General features: G+C 31.8%; 1 protein-coding gene across 1 annotated transcript in view; it reads right to left on the reverse strand.

Annotated features, from left to right (window-relative positions):
• The window catches only part of LOC143071922 (neuronal calcium sensor 2-like), an 84,133-nt gene that overhangs the window by 54,744 nt on the left and 6,434 nt on the right, over positions 1 to 22,955 (reverse strand). Inside the window, exon 2 of the mRNA XM_076246625.1 lies at positions 9,567 to 9,625. The gene's annotated coding sequence lies outside the window, so the exon portion shown is untranslated. The remainder of the gene's footprint in view (positions 1 to 9,566; positions 9,626 to 22,955) is intronic.

A 22,955-nucleotide genomic window follows, 5' to 3' on the forward strand; every position in this document is an offset into this window, starting at 1 on the left:
GAGTTTATTTCCAAAGATTACTGACTTTTTTCTGTGATTCCTCACCAACATTGGATTTGCTATAAGATCTCTTACTAAAATCTACTTGAAGTAACTACCTCTTCGTCCCTTTTAAATAAGTCTTTCCTTAGGCCTCCAATATTGCAGTTGTGCAAACAAATTTGTCAGAAACTAAAAAAAACAGATATATTAGCAAGGAAAACCAACAAACCATGCAAATATTAGAAAACAACTGATTTTTTACAGATAAATAATGTGTGTGTGGGTTTTTTTTTAGGACAGAGAAATAAGTCTTGATTTGTTGTAAATACATGAGGCCTGCTTGATCAGTTAGCTAGGCTATTACATGTATTTGAACTTGGAATTATTTTTAATTATGGAAATTGCATAATTTCTTGTGCTTGGAATTTTTTAATAAATTCCATGTTTATTCTGTACTTTATTGTTCTGACTGCTGTGCACAACACTTTCTAATACAAAGAAGATAGTAGATTTTCTATAGAATGTACTGTGCCGTGCACAACTAACTTTCTATACAAAATACATTAAATTGTATGGAAAGTGTTATGAGCGACTCAAAACATTATAATACCAAATAAACATGGAATTTATAAAAAAAATTCTAGCACAAGAAATTATGCAAATTCCATTATTAAAAACAATTCCAAGTTCAAATAATAGCCTGTTTACTCCTAGTGTATCTTCTATTTACAGACCATTTGAGAAAGTTGATTGGTTAATGGATGTATTTATACAAACACCATTTTCTGATTTTAAATAAAAGAAACTATGTTGTGTTTTATCAATCATAATTCTTATCTGTGAAAAACATAAGGATTGTAGCCTTAATTCTTTAATTAATTTCAGTATACTGTTAGTTCATTGTTCAGTAGATTTTTATTTGGAAGAAATATCAGTTAAATCAAAGGATAATGATTGAAACTGGAACGTATTAAAATACTGGAAATATTGAAGGCTTTGTTTAAACTATATTGCTCACCTGGTATTCGATAAATTGAATGTGCCAAGGAGATAACAAATTTGCTCACTTGGTATTACTACTTTTTTTTTTTAAGAAAAACTGAACATATGCTTGAAGTTTACAGATTCATTTCATTGTGTAGGAGAATGGATTTATCATGTTCTGAGCAATATCTTTGCATTTCTTTTCATTTCATGTCATTACAAGTAAAAAATTCCTGCAGATGTTCAATACTAAAATAAAAATTCCTTTTCTATCAGAAGGTCTTTTATAAATTTTGTAATGACAAAATGCAATGATTTGACAAGACAAGTAATTCCTAATCTTACAAATCTTAATGTAAATCTCTCATTTTCATTGCCATATTTACTTATAAGGTAATGTGGTAATAGTGATTGCCAATGAGACACTGGCAGCAATACAGAAATGACGTGGATGTAAGCAACTGTTCTAACTTCAAGAACAGCCTTGAACAATGAGGAGTTTGCATTTGTATAAAGTTTGCGTTTTGTAATTTGTTATGATAATGAAGTACTCCAAAACAATGAGACCTATGAGTTAAATAATGTCACCAAGAAACCAATAGCCTACTCCAAAACAATGAGTCATATGAGTTTGTCACCAAGAAACCAATAGCCTACTCCAAAACAATGAGTCCTATGAGTTTGTCACCAAGAAACTAATAGCCTACTCCAAAACAATGAGTCCTATGAGTTTGTCACCAAGAAACCAATAGCCTACTCCAAAACAATGAGTCCTATGAGTTTGTCACCAAGAAACCAATAGCCTACTCCAAAACAATGAGTCCTATGAGTTTGTCACCAAGAAACCAATAGCCTACTCCAAAACAATGAGTCCTATGAGTTTGTCACCAAGAAACCAATAGCATACTCCAAAACAATGAGTCCTATGAGTTTGTCACCAAGAAACCAATAGCATACTCCAAAACAATGAGTCCTATGAGTTTGTCACCAAGAAACCAATAGCCTACTCCAAAACAATGAGTCCTATGAGTTTGTCACCAAGAAACCAATAGCCTACTCCAAAACAAAGAGTCCTATGAGTTTGTCACCAAGAAACCAATAGCCTACTCCAAAACAATGAGTCCTATGAGTTTGTCACCAAGAAACCAATAGCATACTCCAAAACAATGAGTCCTATGAGTTTGTCACCAAGAAACCAATAGCCTACTCCAAAACAATGAGTCCTATGAGTTTGTCACCAAGAAACCAATAGCCTACTCCAAAACAATGAGTCCTATGAGTTTGTCACCAAGAAATCAATAACTTTGGTAAACATAAAACTGATGGTTATATATATTGACCTCCACACATTAATCACTTCTGTAACCAAGCAATTCTTCTCTTCTCCTTCAAGAGATATAAAATCCTAGCATGTAAACTTTATATAAAATATATCCATTAATTTAAATAATTAAAGTTTCTAATTAAACTTAAAAGAAAATGTTCAATAAGACTTAACTCTTGTTTTAATATTTACTATGTGAAGTATTTAAATTCTGTAACAATTGAATATCAGATCGTGACGAGAGAATTGAATTTCTGTCAGCAGCATCAGGGATTTACAATTGCTGAATGTGGAAACAAATGAATTAGAAATTTTGAAGACATATTATTTAAACATTCCTTGCAATTAAAAAGCAAGAGCAAACTGAGGTTAATCCAAGCTAAATTTTACTAGAAATTCGAACACAATTTGCTTAAACAATGAAAACATCAAGTTGAATGAATATTGAATGATATTATGATCATTCAATACAAATTCACGAGTTCATTTGCCTACAAATTTTTTTTTTTTTTTTTTATGTAACTAAGTATGTAGTCTTTTATTGTCCACGGCTTTTCTTTTTTTTTTGACTTGCCTTTAAGTTTCTATAAACACTTGAATTCAACCTGTTTTAGGTTGGGTTTGTATAAAGCTGAATATGTGATACATTTTGGTGAACTATTGTCATCCCCATAACCAGGGGCTGGAGGATTTCATACAACCCCTCTTTGAACTGTAACTTTTTTTTTGAAGCAAGAATTTCCCATGAAAATTCCTGTCTATGGGCCTTATTGTTTTCTATCTGAAATATATCTGCTGATATCATAAACAAGCATAGACAATACAAAACATCTGAAATGGAAATAACATTTTATAATGACTATTAAAGTTGGTGAGTTAAGAATGACTTAAGATAGCTTTTTTCAAATTTATCTTCATCAGGAACATTTAAATCTAAAAAATTTGAAAGCCAAAGATGTATAATTACTTGACTACATGAGGAGTTTATGACCAAAAGGGACCTAAAAAAGAATAGACCAATCAAATCAAAATCAAAGGTCACCTTCACTTGAGGGAAATCAATGATATCAAGATATGGCAACAGGATATCTAGCTTAATGTGTCACTGTGGACAAATGGTAGTACACTGAAGTAGCAACTGATGAAAAATGATATAACACAAAACAATTCACAAAAGTATTACATTTGTTAGAGTACAAATATTTTTTTCCAAAAATATTTCAGAGTTCAAAAAGTAAGTGCATAAATATCTCTAATGAAAATCCTGAGGAAACTAATTCAGAATTAATTAACATCTTCCTACATGCGAAAGATAAATCAACCTGCAATCCATGTTACCACTAAATGAATTATAATTAAACTGCTTTTATCTAATCGTTTAAATTCTTAATTTCCTTTCGTGAACTGATGTAATTTTTTCCATCCTTGCATGTTATTCAAAAGTTATGCTTTTTATAAAAATTTGGGATTTTTGTTTAAGCAATCGAAAGTTTAATACAGATGTTATGAGAACTGGGATTTTAGATACATATATTGTTTGCATAGCCAGAACTTGCATAAATTAGAACACCTGTGATAATACTAGTAATACTAGTAAGAGCTTACAAATACACCCCCACCACCCCCAAAGAGCTGAATGTCAACTCAGGAAGCCCTAAACTTTATCAGAAAAATAATAGTCTTAAACAGGAGATGGCATTAATCTAACTTTTAGATTTTTCTTCTCATTCTACAACTAACTTATTCACGATTCAGACATTTCTATCTATTAACTAATGGATGTATTGTAATTCATGTCTTTTATACACAAAAATGAAACCAAAGATCAAAGGGTAATAGAACACAAAATGCCACAAACAATGGCATTACACATAAACTGCAGTGCAGTGAAAAGAAAAAATAGATTGGTGCAGAATACAAATCTTTCTTGCTAATAAATATAGAAAGAATGTGATGGCAAAACACCGTGTACCTCATTCCAATTGGCAAATTTTAGTCTATCAATAGCTGGTTTGACCTGGATCCTTGACTTAATTATTGACCCACAAATTGGGAAATTCTCAATCCCATAGAGCTCTTCTAAAACAAAATTTATAATAACAACAATATGGTGCAAAAGAAAACATCCAGAAACCAAAATGTTTCCAAAATTTTAGTCATCCAATAGCTGCTGTGACCTTGACTTTTAACCTATTATTACATCTTTGACCTATTGAACCCTAAACTAATAGCTGAGCAGAGTGATAAATGCACAGAGAAGATCAATTAAAGACTACCCTATTTATCAAATAATTTGGAATTAATGATCTATTACTTTTCATATTATCCCAATTTCTTTTCTTTTCTATCAAAAGATGCTGTATGTGTACTTGACTTTTAACCTATTGAATCCTAAATTAATAGCTGAGCAGAGGGATACAGACACAGCAAAGATCCATAAGAGTACTTATCAAATCATTCAAATCAGTGATATAGCAATTTTCATAATATACAAATTTCTTTTCTTTTCAATTAACACAGCCCAGTAAAATCAATTTAGGTTGAAATAAGCAAGTTTAGTACATGTATAGGTACTCAAAAATATATTATCAAGCCATAAAAATACAAAAAAACATTGAAGATTCATTGAGTTAATTAATGCTTCCGACTTTTCTGGGTCAAGTATTTCGTGAAGAATGCTGATTCCTGCTAAAGGCATTAATCTTGAAGTTGAGTTTCTAGTATAAGTCTTAATAAGAGTGATCGACTCACTTATAGGTGGTCAGTTGGAATTGTTGGTCAAAAGAAAATTAATTAGAGTGGAATCCATTGTTGACCTGCTAGAGCATTAAGGAAACTGAAGTTGGTGTTTTCTTCACCTTTTGGTAAAAATCAAATTTATCAGAGGGACAATCCATTATTTGTTGACCTACTAGAGCATTAAGCAAATAATGATTTGTAACTAACTGTATAATGTCTCCAATTTTCTTTTTCATGGCAGACAAGTTAAACAAATTCAATTAGGGCTTAATCATATAAAGCAACTGCTGTACCAACAAATACACTATGACACCATGCAGGAGACCAAATTCTTCACCCAACAATTGACAATTGTTGGAAGCAAAAATTAAAAAAAAATCAATTAATCTTTTACAATTTGAAAGAGAAATACTTCTATATTGTTTATGACAAATTTACCAATCATCAATCTTAAGAATTGATGATCAGGAATATAAATTATTCAGTTTAAACTCTATTTGTAAAAGTAAATTCATTGACTATAGCCGACTATTAATCAAATTCCTACAATCTCTTGAGTATATTTGTTACTTTTCTTTTTTTAAAGCTCTCAGACATCCATAAATTTCTCACAAAACGCTTGGAAATTAATGAAAATTATTACAGTTAATAGTTATATAAACTCTATTTGAACCCCTTCTTCCTGCTAACCCCTTTCAACTTTAATTTTATAACTGCTAGTTTTGCATCAGTAGTTCACACTCCACTCCAAAAAATAATTTGCACAAATGTTTGCATCAAAAATTTAATTATGACATAAACATTTGATATTTGTTGCTAGAGATGAGAGTTTATAAAAGTGTTTAAATCAAATTACCTTCGAGAATAGCTTCCCTAATCCCTAATCCAATTTCAAGTAAAAGAGCTTTTGTTAAATTCACCAATATAATATCAATTTCCTCACAAAAATCCATAGTTCATAAAAAAAAGTTAGATATTTTAATTCTATTACCTTTCACAATTTTCCCTTATCCAATTTCAATCCAAAAGAACTTCTATTGCAACACTCAACAAAACAGCATCCAACTAGCATCAAACAGCAGGATTATAATCATCACATTCAAATCCAGTAAAAACAATCAGAAATAACTTGTCCTTAATGGACGCTTAACAACTAAAATCATTTGCCTCCTTTTCTACAAATGATCTTTTATGTCTTTAAATGGCAATGGATAATGAGGAAACACGCCAATCTTCGACTCTGCCGTTATCTACAAGTTTTAAACTAAACGGTATCTAATCAATATGAACGTATTCCCATTGTTAGCATGTATATTTCTACGAATGATTTGCTCACATATCTAGGGAGACATATTAGCAATTGTAATTTTTCATTCTTCCTGTTGTATTGTAGGACAAACCACTAAAATAAATCAATTCTTCATGACCAAATGACAATTTCTCAGCATCTCGTTCCTTAACAGATTTTCATATAAGAGTGACAAAATAAGAAGTCACTTTTCTGCCTAATGTCACTTAAGTATGAAATATGATTCTTCGTAAAATCAGTCAAAGAGCTCCTTAGAAAATATGTAAGGATAAAGGGAAAAAAAATTTCTTTTGATGATATTACCGAAAGAGAAACACAAAAAAAAACAAGACGTAATATGAGCTATTGGCTCAACAAAGATACCCTTTTTATGAGTTTTTTTTTGGTAAAGAGGAATTTGAAGAGTGAAAGTTATGAAAACACATCACTCACTCTGTATAGCATATGCTCATATAAGCTTGATACTAAATGCAGGAGCATTTATTTGTAATTCTTGAGAAAAATGCAATATAAATTTTATGAGATTGATTAACCAAAAGAGGTAAAGCAATCTAATGAATTTTCTAACAATTCGTATAATTTCTGACAACTGATCCAGAAAAAGAGCACAAAACTCCATGATACAATTTTTTGTTTGTTCATAAACATTACATGCAAATCTGATTTTTGATGTACAAAATATCATATATAAATACTGTATTCATGTTAATTCATTCATTAAGTGTCTGAGTAACTCCATCAAAGCACATACAGACTGAGTTTGGGTTATATGGCAATTCCTGATGTTTTCAAATCATATCTGCCATTGGTTTTATGATTTTAGACCATTTGGAATTATATTCCCTTAAATCTTAATAACAGGAAGGAGTTTCATAAAACAAAAGTACAAATGACATTACAACATCATTTAATCAAATCGGAACCAATACGGATAAATAAAATATATAATAACTGCTAATTAAAAATTTCCTGAATACAAAATGTGGGTAGATAATTACTTAAGCTTAGAAAGATCGTGTAACATATAGACTGTCTCTAATCAGTTCCTGTAGCGTATTATTTATAATGCTGCAGGTATACATTAACTCTAAATTTATAGAAGTAATAGACATAGATAAAGTCAATGAGAAAGAGCTTAATAATGCCTTAATAATCACTAAAGTCATAATTTACCCAGCATGCCCCACTATCATTGTTGCTTGTTTTTGTAAAAGTGACATTTGTTTTCCATTTCAGAGCAACTTGATGTCCATATAATATACAACTGATCATGTAATGGAAAAAAAAGTGCATACATTGAAAATCTGAAATTTCCTGCTTTGATAATAACATGTTTATGACTATATCACAAGCTGTTACATGCATTTATATGACAATAAAGATTATCCTATAAATGAAAAAAATAGATAGAAGAATAAAACACCAGGGTATGATAAATATTTCTTTAACTATAGAGAGTATAGTCTATATAATATACTATACATTTACATACAACAAGAGTGGGCACTATAGAGAATAGTCAGTAAATATACATAGTAATATATATTTATATACAAAATAAAGTGTACACACCCTGAAATGTCTTAACTGCTTTACTTATCATGATTGAAGTGTATATCATAATCCTAATAGTTAGGCTATTGCTTATTGCATCTCAGAAACAAACCCTAATAACAACAAATTAACATTGATCAATGAACCATGAAAATGAGGTCAAGGACATATGAACCCTTCCCTATGGATTAAAATAATTGCCAAAAATGTGATGTTAGGTCAAACTTATCAATTAAGGGCCTTAACTCCTATAAGGAGTTCACTGATGATTTCAGTTATGTTGACTTATATGAAAATCTTGGTTTGATGATCATTTTTGCTGCGGATTCAGATTTACTCAGATATAACAAAAATTATTCCTTAAACGGTGTGATTGACGACTATAATGGATTTTTACTTACTTATGTAAATCTAATTTTGCTAATGAGTTTCTCTTAATATCCTATTATGTAGATCTAATTTTGCTATTAAGTTTCTCTTAATATCCTATTTTCAAAAAAAAAATGCACAAAAAACACACCAAAAAAAATGGTTAAACTTGTAATTTCCTAAGGGACTCTAAATTAACAATTAAGGTCATGCTTGACTATTTGTAGATCTTGGTTTGATGATGATATTCATTGTTCAAGTTTTTTCTCTATTTGATAACATCTTTAGAAATCGCCATATGCCAAAAATGGGTAAACCATTGTCATATAAGGGCAATACGAATAGTCAGATAATTTGTATGGAAAAATAAACTAGAAACTATCTCTGTCATTCTGAGAATTTTTGCCTGTCAGCTTTTCTTCATTTATTATGGTTTTTAAGATATTAGACAATTTGTTGTCAACCTACTGAGGCTTGTAGAAGGATAATCCAATTTATATAACGATATCTAATACAAAAAGGCAATACCAAGACTTAGTGACCAGAAGTGTAAGATTCTAATCTATATTCCTTTTTCTTGGGTGTGATGATCTGTATGTTAATCAATATGAGATACACATTAAATAATATTGACATATGCTTTCCAGAAGTGTTAAAGTTTTGTCCATCTATCAGAATTATGTCAAAACCAAGGATTTACTGACTGATGAAGCATTAAGAACAAGTCATATACGCTTCAAAATCGTTATCATTAGTCTGAATAGGGCACATACAAAAATAAAATTGCCATTCCTCTTTTCATTGCACAAAAAAACATGAAAATAGGAACAAAGATTAAAAAATTCTTCTTTTCTCAATATATAAACTTTATTGGTTTGACTAATACACTTTTTCTTAGGTGAATAGTTGACTATTTTGCAATCACACCACATTTACTGATTTTATATCAATGTTCGGAAAACAATGAAGTTTATGAAAAATGAATGTCCTAAGTCATGAACCTGTTGTTCAGTAGTTGTCTATGTTGAATTGGTTTCTAAAATGTTTCAAATTATTTTTTTATATAGATTAGACCATTGGTTTTCCTGTTTGAAAGGTTTTACACTAGTCAATTTTAGGGCTTTATAGCTTTCTGTTTTTCAGTGTGACCCAAGGCTCCGTGTTGAAGGCCGTACTTTGACCTATAATGGTTAACTTTTACAAATTGTGACTTGAATGGAGAGTTGCCACATCTACTGGTATGGCAGGTAACTTTGAACTGACACAATTACAAGATAGTATGTAAAAGTCTGATATGTGACTTACATTTTTTATCCTCTTTTGTTGACTGGAAAATATTCCCAAGCTGCTTGCTGATCTGTAGACTGTAAAACAATAAAACACAGCAAAGTTAACAGTTTTTTACAGTGAAGAATAAAAGAATTAGTGATTGCCCCTTCTGGAAGTACACCACTAATTCATGGTCCCATTGCTTTCTATGTTAAATTCCTCCATTTCAAGTAGGCACACCTCTTTTATTTTAAGTTCAAATAAAGTGGCAATCATTACATGTCAAAGCAACACTTTATGGTGTCTTGTACTGAAAAAATCAACATACCTTTAATGGCATATAAGAAAGAACTGGTTCCAGGAACTTCGGATGTACCAAAACAGGTACTTCAGATCTGACAAACAGACAAAATGTACCCTCTTTTTTAAATTTGATGCAGTTTTTTTAATAATTTAAATTAAAAGTCCAAAGGTGTTCTACAATGATCACCAGTCCTTCAGCTTTCATTTGATGCCAAAAATACCTAAATATCTTACATATTTTGAAAGTTACACTCATGCGTAGGAACTATTTTGTGTTAAATATGTACCACTTTCTGGTATGTGCTTTCTGGCCGGGCCCGAATTAGTGGTGTTACACCTTCTGCAGCTGATGATCAGTGAAGGTTATCTTGATCATGCTGCTGTGTTTTTCCTCTTGTTTATAAACCTATCTAAACTTTACGTGAAAAAAATTAAATAATTGTGATCCAATTGACAAACTGTCACAATGTTATATTGGGAAAATTATCATATCTTATAAAATACCAAACAAAAAAGCATGTATTTATGTACTTTCATAATTGTGATTTACAGACAGCAGACATTTCAACAGCTTAAACTACAGCCTAAACTACGACCAGATTGTCAGTTACATATGTTTGTCTGTGTCCATTTTCAAAGCTGACAGCATATTCTTATGTTAGATTGCTGACAACTTAAGTCATAACATTTATGCAGGGATCAATTTGTCGACATGAATATAAACAAAACATTAAAAAACAAGACTGTCTTTTTTAAGCAATAACGTGAAAGGTCCATTACACACAATTATAAATGGTTTTAGCTTTTGAATATTTTATATACATGATTGTGTTTTTAGTATTCTGATGTTATATGAAGCATCAAAACAGTAAAAAAAAATTTCTGAAGGACATTCTTGATTTGTTCTGTGATTCTGCAATAATCAAGGCTTTATGAATGGCACTTCAGTGGCGGTAATATTCTTCCTGTAGAATTAAACATTCAGACATACCCTTTTAAAAAAGCATTTCAGTGTAAAAATGAAATGTATAGATTTTTTGGTGTGTTTTTAATGTATATCAGTAGTTCATGAATAAGTACATTTTGAATGTGTAAAAACTGGATTGAATTCCCTCAATCATATCAGCCTTGGGCTGTGTTCTGCTCTTTGACCTGGTTGTTGTCTCTTTGACACATTCCCCATTTCCATTCTCAATTTCCTAATGACAATTAATTAATGACTTTGTTTCCCTTAGTAAATAAGTTGAATGGATAGAAAGTGTTTCCCTGAAGGGAGTATTTTACCTGACATGATAGCTCAAGGATTTTCTACTTCTATTTGTAGATATATACAGTAAAAAGAACTTCAAAGCAGTTTAATGCTTGCAAATGATTTTTCTCAAAAACAATTTAATTATTGATATCCAGTTACAAAACATATAGCAAAGTTTTAGATATGTATACTATAAAGGAATAATAACATTAGATTGGCAGCCATAATACTCTCATTAGAAATTCACATTTTATTGTACTAAATGATTTTATTTATCAAGTTCCATCATAAAAAGTCTCAGAAACCTTTGAAATAAAACTGACTTGATTTATCAGAATTGATCTTTCTGACTTTAGTTTATAATTCCTTAATTGCTCACAAGTATAGAGCCAACATTCTGTCTGGAACATAGTTTTATTCTATGACAAATTTAATGTGAGTGTCTGAGCAATCTGATATACATTCAACCATGACCTAGTTTGACCTAGTGTCTAAGTCATTTTTTATCACTGATGAGGCTATTGTTATATTGTATGAGGTTAGCCTTGGAATACTTTTTTCAGCATTAGATCACTCTTTCACCTCTTATAATGAAGTGTACAAAAAATAATCCAGAAAATTAATTAAAGCTGCAAGAGAGCCAACTTCCATTTGTTTCCAATGATTACAACTCCACAAATGTACATAATTGTTAGATAGGACTGTGTTCTATAAACTGGTAATGAAATTGGATAGGTAGGCTTATTGAACATGTGCCTCAATTTCTGGTGCAGAGATCATATCCGTTCCATTCAATACTTTGTAACACAACACTGTGCAGTACTGCGGCACATGTATGGAACAGAAATGAACTCTGCACCAGAGATTGCATGTGCCTATGGGATCAAGTCACTTTGTGTGTGTGTGCCAAACTGTTATCACCTTTAAGCCTTCAAACTTTCAAACTTTAATGTTGCTTAAAAACCCTATTTGCCAAAACTAATCTGTATTTGTTGGGTGATAATTACCTTGAAGATATAAGGTCTTCAAGAAATAATGATAACAAGCTTCATCAATCATATTAGATTCTACTCTTTACAGATGAACACAAATACATACAATATTTCAGGAGTGTGCAGCCAAAGGACCATTGGAACTTATCAAGATGGACTGTCATCTAAAGGAAGCCAAATAACAAGACTAACTGGTACTGACTATCATACATCAACAGCCACACAGATTTCTGACAAATCCTACTTTAACTTTTCCTTAATCAATGATGCTTGATCTCCACAATTATCAGAAGCAATTTTGTGAAGGTAATTATAGTATCTTTCTCCAGACAGTTTAGATAATAGCACCCTTTAAGTGGTAATTTTTTTAAGTATTAAATGTGGGATTTATTGAAGTGCATACAAAATTACCATCATTAAGTTTGGTCTACCAGCTAACCAGAGAGAATAATTGTAAACAGCTTTCTATGGATCATAAATAACGTTGGTTCTATTTTAGTGAATAATTAATTAAAGATATCACCCCCACAATTAGAAGGCTTTTAATTAATGATACACGTTTACTTGTATAATGTTGAGCATGAAGATGTTGTATAAATCAGCTTGCACTTGACTTCCCACTGGTTTATGTGAGGAATATTCAATAAACTATGTAAATTTATTTTATTCTTATTCTATCTACTAAAGAAATGATTAGCACTTGTTCTTGTGATAATAAAAAACAAGAGTGCACACACTGAAATGTCTCGCCTTCTTTAATAATCATTGATTTTATGTTGATAGTCCTAAATGTAAAGCTTTATTACAACTGTCACATAAACTTAACATTAACCAAGAAAACCAAATGATCAATGAACCTTGAAAATGATGTCAAGGTCAGATAAACATGATAAACCATGCCAGGCAGACATGTACAGCTAACAATTCTTCCATACAACAAATATAGTTGACCTATAGCATATAGTTTAAGAAAAACAGACCAAAACACAAAAACTTAACACTGAGCAATGAACTGTGAGAATGAGGTCAAGGTCAAATAAAATCTGCGCGACTGATATATAGATCATAAAATATTTATATACACCAAATATAGTTGGCCTATTGCTTATTGTATTAGAAAAATAGACCAAAACTCAAAAACTTAACTTTGACCACTGAACCATGAAAATGAGGTCAAGGTCAGATAACACCTACCAGCTAGACATGTACACCTTACAATCATTCCATACACCAAAAATAGTAGACCAATTGCATACAGTATAAGCAAAACAGACCAAAACACAAAAACTTAACTATAACCACTGAACCATGAAAATGAGGTCAAGGTCAGATGACACCTGCCAGTTGGACATGTACACATTACAGTCCTTCCATACACCGAATATACTAGACTTATTGCTTATAGTATCTGAGATATGGACTTGACCACCAAAACTTAACCTTGTTCACTGATCCATGAAATGAGGTCGAGGTCAAGTGAAAACTGTCTGACGGGCATGAGGACCTTGCAAGGTACGCACATACCAAATATAGTTATCCTACTACTTATAATAAGATTTATACTTTCGTCCTGGAGGAAATGACAGCTTATGTAATATTGACAGACGGATGCCTAGTGATGACTTGAGACCTACATGACATGTAAGCCATAGGGAACGACGAATGCCAAGTGATGCCCCTAACACATTCTATGTGATCCTGGATACTACTGTGCCTCATGATTACCTCCAGACCTTCAACTTAGTTTGAAGATTCTATAAGATAGTTTCTTCGAGTGTTGCCCTTTAACCCTGGAACAGCTGGTGGCAAATCATACTCATCATAAACATGTACATGTATATACAACATAGAACCAAATACTACAGTCTCTCGGCTAGTCTTTTTAAGATGAAGAACCACAATTACTGACCATATAAAAACCAGAACCAGACAAATGACTAAATATAACGCAAGTACTTCGACAAATTGATAAGGCTGTTGATAACAAAGGCTTGATAAAGTTTCACTTTTATTATAATATAAGTTTGCCCTTTGGGAGTCAGTATCTCAGCTGGGAAAATTTTGCTCCAGGCCCTGTCGACGACACTTGGTATAGTGGGTAGCCAAGCCCCGTGGACATGGACACTCCGTCAATCAACTGGAACGCAGAGGGTTCCAAAAAGGGGATGAAGCGATGCTTCATCTCGTAGCAGGGTGCTACGAAAAGGGGTTGAATTGACGGTGGAGAGATGAAAGTAGTTAATTACTTGGGGATAAGAAGAGAAATTAACCAGTGGTGAATTTCGTAATGGTCTAAAATCAGATGTGAAACAGCTGAGTGACCCCCAAGGAATTGAATAGGAAAGTGGTTGTAAGGGAATGGACTTAAATTGAACACCTTGGACACCTTCAATACTTCACTGTTAATAAAGATAGAAATAATAAACTATGTTTTTAATCATATGAATCAGTTTTTAAAATAAAACAATCAAATACATGATATTTAAAATACTCAAATGTTTATTGTATTGTACATGTGCAAATGTACACTATATGGTATAAAATAAGAATAAAAACAAAAACTATTTTACACAGAATATGACGTACTTATAATAAGAGAGAACTTAACATTACAAAAAATTTTAACTTTTTTTTCAAGTAGTCACTGAACCATGAAAATGAGGTCAAGGACATTGGACATGTGATTGACAGAAACTTTGTAACATGAGGCCTCCATATACAAAGTATGAAGCATCCAGGTCTTCTACCTTCTAAAATATAAAGCCTTTAAGAAGTAAGCTAACACCGCCGCCGCTGCCGTAGTCGGATCAGTATCCCTATGTCGAGCTTTCTGCAACTAAAGTCGCAGGCTCGACAATAAAAAATTGGAGGTTAATTATTAATTGATTGATGTTTTTCAAGAAATAGGTATACAGTTAAAGATAGATTGATTGTTGGTATTTTTAAATGGCACTTCCAGTATATTTGGCTATCTAAGATCTAATGATGGTTAGCTATTATTGGTGAAAGCAAGAGGAATACCCAGAGAGAACCTGATAATCCACCTTCTGCTAGAAAACTGCAGTCCTAGTTAATAAAGATTGGAGATGAAAGGACCTTAAATTGCCATAAGCAAGTAATGGAACTCAAAACTTGTGCAGTGTTAACAGGTTAACCAGCTATCACTGAAAACTTGTGCAGTGTTAACAGGCTAACCAGCTATCACTGAAAAATTGTGCAGTGTTAACAGGTTAACCAGCTATCACTGAAAACTTGTGCAGTGTTAACAGGCTAACCAGCTATCACTGAAAACTTGTGCAGTGTTAACAGGCTAACCAGCTATCACTGAAAACTTGTGCAGTGTTAACAGGTTAACCAGCTATCACTGAAAACTTGTGCAGTGTTAACAGGCTAACCAGCTATCACTGAAAACTTGTGCAGTGTTAACAGGTTAACCAGCTATCACTGAAAACTTGTGCAGTGTATACAGGTTAACCAGCTATCACTGAAAACTTGTGCAGTGTTAACAGGCTAACCAGCTATCACTGAAAACTTGTGCAGTGTTAACAGGTTAACCAGCTATCACTGAAAACTTGTGCAGTGTTAACAGGCTAACCAGCTATCACTGAAAACTTGTGCAGTGTTAACAGGTTAACCAGCTATCACTGAAAAATTGTCAATAATAGGTTGATTTTGAAGATTTTACTTTTGTTTGAAACATCTTGAGATAAAGTTAATCAGTTGTGACTATAAAAATTAAATTGATCAAAGAAAAATGTGACACAGTAAACTTGGTCTTAGTCATCTGTTGCCACTATCAAAGTTTTTCAAAGCTTGGTCAAAGAATAAACTGTACTTGTAACATGACTGGTAAATTTTCCTTTGATCTTCTGGTGAGTTAACTCAGTTATTTTTAGTAGAGTGTGTTAACTGAATGATTTTTTAGTTATTTCAGTCTCCAATCCTGCCGTAGAGAACTTCTCGTTTGATAAGCAATGAATGGGAGGAGCTTAAACCAGTGCTTTAACTTCCATCTCAAAAGTTGTTAATGCACAGTCTAACTCCGCCTCCTTGGGGTAGTAATAAAGGAGCAACCATTTGAACTTCAAGGAAACTATGTTTTTTTTTGTCTCAGTCGGAATTTTTTTTTCACACATAGCGCGATCAATCTTATTTAGATCTTCAACGCTATCAATCAAATTAATTTTTTGAATATTTAACACTATATATAATAGATATAGGAAGATGTGGTATGAGTGCCAATGAGACAAGTCTCCATCCAAATAACAATTTATAAAAGTAAACCATTATAGGTCAAGGTCTGGCCTCCAACATGGAGCCTTGGCTTATTTGTAGAATATCTCTAATAGGTATCTTTTCTTTTACTATTCTTAATTAACCCATTTCAGTGGGCATGAAAAATTCATTACATCAGACATTATATGTACTATAGACTTGATTATTCTTTGTGTACCAGGGTAAATTTAGATTTCTAATGGTTGGGGTTTGTAGTACTTAATTGCACTGTTCTAAAAGGACTGATGAAATATCAATAAGATATAAGAAATTTGTCAACAGTGTCGTCTTTTAGTGGATAGAGTTGAAATCTACCTATTTTTAGTACCTATAATTTTATGGTTCTGAAATATATCTCTGCCGTCAATGTATTAAGATATTGACAATGTGATATAAAATAAGGAAATGTGGAATAATGTCCTTTGAGATACACTATCCACCAAAAAATCCAAATCCATGGATTTAAGGTGGTACATAAGACAACAGGGAGATAACTCATAAATCGGCTGTACGTTTTAATCCCGTTTTGTTGTTTTAAGAAATATTAAGCTTCTCAGAATGATAAAAATTAGTGTTTGTCAAACTTCTTTATATCCAATGAAATTTTTTCGATAAATCAATAATTATATCAAGTTTTTTTTAAATTTTTATATCTCTGTCAAAGGGTTAGAGTAAATATTTTGTTAAAATCTTATGAAATTAATTTAGGCAAATAAATTTTAGTCAAGGAGTTTGGTACCACCTTAAGCGACTATGGGTCACAGATCTACAGCTCAGCTTCAAAAAGTTATATATAGCTATAAAATGGCATGACATCAAGTTATTGTCATTTTTTCCCAATAACATGACCATCTTTCTGGTTACCATAAAGAATGGAAATCAAAAAACATAACTAGATGCTCTTTGGTCTGTTTGTTGTCTCTTTGACATGTTCCCCATTTCCATTCTCAATTTTACACTTACATGATAAAATTATGTTTAGTTTGATAAATATAGATTATAACATGTCATTTTTCATATCAGATCCCTTATCACCCCGAGAGCAGACAGGCTCAAGGGATGATTTTGACCATGGGTTGATAAGGGGTCTTATATAAAACTAGAGGCTCTAAAGAGCCTGTGTCGCTCACCTTGGTCTATGTGAGTATTAAAGGAAGCAGATGGATTCATGACAAAATTGTGTTTTGGTGATGGTGATGTGTTTGTACATCTTACTTTACTGAACATTCTTGCTGCTTAAAATTATCTCTATCTATAATGAACTTGGCCCATTAGTTTCAGTGGAAAATGTTAGTAAAAATTTACAAATTTTATGAAAATTGTTAAAAATTGACTATAAAGAACAATAACTCCTAAGGGGGTCAATTGACCATTTCGGTCATGTTGACTTATTTGTAAATCTTACTTTGCTGAACAATATTGTTGTTTACAGTTTATCTCTATCAATAATAATATTCAAGATAATGACCAAAAACAGCAAAATTTCCTTAAAACTAACAATTCAGGGTCAGCAACCCAACAACGGGTTGTCCGATTCATCTAAAAATTTCGGGGCAGATAGATCTTGACCTGATAAACAATTTAACCCCCATGTCAGATTTGCTCTAAATGCTTTGGGTTTTGAGTTATAAGCCAAAAACTGCATTTTACCCCATGTTCTATTTTTAGCCATGGCGGCCATCTTGGTTGGATGGCCGGGTCACCAGACACATTTTTCAAATTACTAACCCAAAAGATGATTGTGGCCAAGTTTGGATTAATTTGGCCAAGTAGTTTCAGAGGAGAAGATTTTTGTAAAAGATTACTAAGATTTACGAAAAATGGTTAAAAATTGACTATAAAGGGCAATAACTCCTAAAGGGGTCAACTGATCATTTCAGTCATGTTGACTTATTTGTAAATCTTACTTTGGTGAACATTATTGCTGTTTATAGTTTATCTCTATCTATAATAATATTCAAGATAATAACCAAAAACAGCAAAATTTCCTTAAAATTACTAATTCAGGGCCAGCAACCCAACAACGGGTTGTCCGATTCATCTGAAAATTTCAGGGCAGATAGATCTTGAACTGATAAACAATTTTACCCCCATGTCAGATTTGCTCTAAATGCTTTGGGTTTTGAGTTATAAGCCAAAAACTGCATTTTACCCCATGTTCTATTTTTAGCCATGGCGGCCATCTTGGTTTGATGGCCGGGTCACCGGACAAATTTTTCAAACTACTAACCCAAAAGATGATTGTGGCCAAGTTTGGATTAATTTGGCCAAGTAGTTTCAGAGAAGAAGATTTTTGTAAAATATTACTAAGATTTACGAAAAATGGTTAAAAATTGACTATAAAGGGCAATAACTCCTAAAGGGGTCAATTGACCATTTCAGTCATGATGACTTATTTGTAAATCTTACTTTGCTGAACATTATTGCTGTTTACTGTTTATCTCTATCTATAATAATATTCAAGATAATAACCAAAAACAGCAAAATTTCCTTAAAATTACTAATTCAGGGGCAGCAACCCAACAACGGGTTATCCGATTCATCTGAAAATTTCAGGGCAGATAGATCTTCACCTGTTTAACAATTCTACCCCATGTCAGATTTGCTCTAAATGCTTTGGTTTTTGAGTTATAAGCCAAAAACTGCATTTTACCCCTATGTTCTATTTTTAGCCATGGCGGCCATCTTGGATGGTTGGCCGGGTCACCGGACACATTTTTTAAACTAGATACCCCAATGATGATTGTGGCCAAGTTTGGTTTAATTTGGACCAGTAGTTTCAGAGGAGAAGATTTTTGTAAAAGTTAACGACGACGACGGACGCCGCCGGACGCCGGACGCCAAGTGATGAGAAAAGCTCACTTGGCCTTTTAGGCCAGGTGAGCTAAAAATGACATGTTATATTCTTTTTATCATAAACTTCAATAGATGCATACAGACAAAAACTATTTTTAAAACTTTGAAAAAAAGATTTTGTTGTAATATTTGTTTTGCATTTTTTAATAATATATCTTCCTGATTCCTAAAATTTTTTTTGTATCCAATTCCAACTCTCTTATGTTTTACACAAAGAGACGTACCAGTAAGGTATATTTTCTTGAATTTGCAGATTGATATGAGAATCTAATTACATGCAAAACCTTAATGTAGTTGATTTTTTTTTTACAATAACAAATCAAAGTGCACTGAAGGGTATAGATTGCTTTCATTTTGAAATTTTATGCATTTTTATATAAAACGTTAAAACAATTTTGAGAAGCAAATAAAAAATTTGAGTTGGAGTTATCTTCCTTTGTTCATGATTGTACATTTGTAGCTCAACTATTTTTACATTAGATTCATACACCATGCATCACTTATGTTATTTTTGATAAAAAAATGTTTTCTTGACAAATATTGTAATTCAAATAAATCATATTGAAACTGAAATATCAAAGTATAACATATCATCAACAAATTGCATGACATAGCAAAATAGACTGTTATAGGAACTAAATAATGATCCCTTCACTGCACTATTTTGTTTTATCTATCAAAGGTAGTGATGAAACTTGAAAACATAAAGATATCATGCCTGTGCCATAGGAATATAATGGCTTTTCATGCAATCTTTACCCTAAAAAATAACCTTTAACAAAATTTAGTCTACCAACCATGAGATCACATCAAGTAAGATACATTTGTTCTTAATAAAGATACTCTTTGCTCTACTTTTTACTAAATATACCAAACATTAAGCCTACCAAGAGTTTTAAAATACCTCTTCTAAAATACTATTCTAACTATAAAAACTTTACTTGAAACATTGAACCCTGAAATTTACATCAAGCTCAATTGATTTCTGTCAACAAGCATGTGCAAACCAAATATAGTTACTTAATAAAACAAAATATAGACATATAGTTCCTTGTAAAGAAGCACTCAATGCAACCTTCACATGAAACAAAAGGATATATATATAATCCAAACAATTTTGGTACCATCATAAGTAGATATAAATGATGTTATCAATTATATAACAGTAGTTGAATATTCATATTAAGGTGGTACCTAACACTTTAACTAAAATTAATTTGACTCGTTTAATTTTCTTAAAATTTTGACCCTTTGACAAAAATATAAAAATTTCAAAAAATTTGAACAAACCGTTTAATCAGAAAAATTACACGGGTTTATATATAACAGTTTGACAAACCCTTATTTTGATCATTGAGAAGCTTAATATTTCCATATGAACACAACGTCATTAAAACATTCTGCTGATTTTACAGAGTTATCTCCCTGTAGTGTTAGGTACCACCTTAAAGTATTATTTTTTCTAAAATAAAATACTAAAAAATGGCAACTTTCATTTACAATCAATAAATAACTTTTAAAAATGTGATTGAAATAAAACGGAACCAAACTAAATTTACACTGCATAACTGTCAGTGTGTTGGAAAGTGAATTTTACCAATCAACTATAATTGAATTAATTGTGGAAGTAAAGGGAAAGATATACATTTGCTGACAAGGTAATTACAGTTCTACTCTGACAGATGATCCCGACATCAGTTAAGCACCAGTTAATAATAGGTTGATTTATGGACGGCTTTACTTTACCGATTCTCTCAAGACCAAATTTGGAGTATCCTGATAATGACTTTTGTCTACAAGTGTCTTAATATATCAGTGTTGTGTTGCAGCTCCATACATCAAAATCAAAAGTGGAAAAAACAGAACAGGGAAAGAAACGGGGGCGATTTTCCTATAATTCATCATCAATTTCATGATAAATCATCTATCATTAACTTACTAATTAGGTCTTTCCACTTTTCTGTGGAAAGACCTATTGTTTTTCTTCTGATTATTTTTTTTTTTTTTCTTCCGCCAAATTTTGTTCTTGCGATAAACATTTCTTTCGCAATATGTCGCTTAGATATTTGGTATATGATATCGAACAGTTTATGCGCTTTTGAAATTTACCCTGCGTAACCGAATACTTTTCTTTGTAGGAGTTATCTCCCCAAACACTGTTTTCCTTGTGTCCACAACTCCTTCGCAACCGTAAAAGATTACGACAAATTTATTTTATAAAATTGCTCCTTATATCCTTCGCATGATTTGTCACATTTCGACCGAAGCAATATGAACGCTCCATTTGAGAGTTATTTCCCTTTTTGTATTTGAAATTTTAAAATGTATTTTAAACTGGAACACCATAAGTGATAGAGACCTAGGATCTTTTGATTTGAGGTCCTTGGTCCAAAAAAATGAAAATTAGGTCAAGGTCAAAGGTCAAGGTCATATTCTAATTTTTGAATTTGTCTTATTTTCACTCATTTTCATTAACCTTATAAGATATCGACAAATTATTTTGTATAAATTGTTAGTTGCGACATGTTGTAACTAAATAATTTTAGTTGAAAGGGTGCGTAAACAATGAATGGGAGTTTTAGCCCCTATCATATCTTAAATTATGTTTAAAGTGATATAACTTATTAACCATACATATTAGAGACTAGGGTCTTTTGATTTGAAATCCTCAGTTTGTGACCTTGAAATTGAGGTCAAGGTCATAGGTTAATTTGACGTTCTAGATTTTGACCTTTGCTTTAAATTCATATCTATACATCATAAAGCCATATGAACTGACATTTTAGACTGATTTTTTATATTTTAATATCAAAATAGATATTAACTGGTGGAAAGACCTTCAATTGTTCTCTGAACAATTGGTTTTTAATTATAGTAAAGGTTACAATTATCAGTTACTCGATCAGGCATTGTTACGAAATGTCGAAAGAATTCGCCGTTTCAGAATCTAATGCATCCTGGGTAATATTTTCAAAAGTGTACACCACAACGTCCTGATTGGTTAAAAATGTCATAAACAATGGAAATTTAACCAATGACGTGGCGTTATTTTCATTTTGGGGTACGAACAATGAAATTACCCATGATTCTTTAGATTCTGAAACGGCTAATTGGCATATTGGATTTTATACAAATCTTATTAGTTATGAGTTTATATACTACTGTCCTTCTTGAAAGATGGCAACTACTATGTCATTTGTTCTCTGGTGTAGAGTTGTCTCATTGGTAATCAGACCACATCTTCTTAATTTAATCTATAAAAACATTTTCTTAAAGCCCAAATTGTTTCAATAAATTTACAGGGAACAAATTAACACAAAAATATGTAAAAACAGGCTATTATTTCAACTTGGAATTATTTTTAATTATGGAATGAGATAAATTTCTTGTGGTTAAATTTTTTCATAAATTCCAAGTTAGTTCTGTATTTTGATGTTCTGTGCAGTGCACAACACTTTCTATTACAAAGAAGATTGCACATTTTAAATAGAGTAAACTGTGCTTAATTTATGTTACGCTTTTAGCAGTCATTTTGGTTCAATTTGGTCAATATAAGCTTAAAACAGTGACAATGTATTATAGACTTGCAAGTCAATAATTGTATGTTTATCTATACCTATGTTTTTGTTTATAGCTGGTGCTATGATTATCCACATTACTCAGAGGACATCTTCAGGTTTAATTAGCATTGGTGTCTAGTCTATATTATGCATAAAAAGCTGATACATTATAACGAGTCCATGCCTT

The sequence above is a fragment of the Mytilus galloprovincialis genome, chromosome 1 (genome assembly GCF_965363235.1).
Source record: "Mytilus galloprovincialis chromosome 1, xbMytGall1.hap1.1, whole genome shotgun sequence".
NCBI classification, from domain to species: Eukaryota; Metazoa; Mollusca; class Bivalvia; order Mytilida; family Mytilidae; genus Mytilus; species Mytilus galloprovincialis.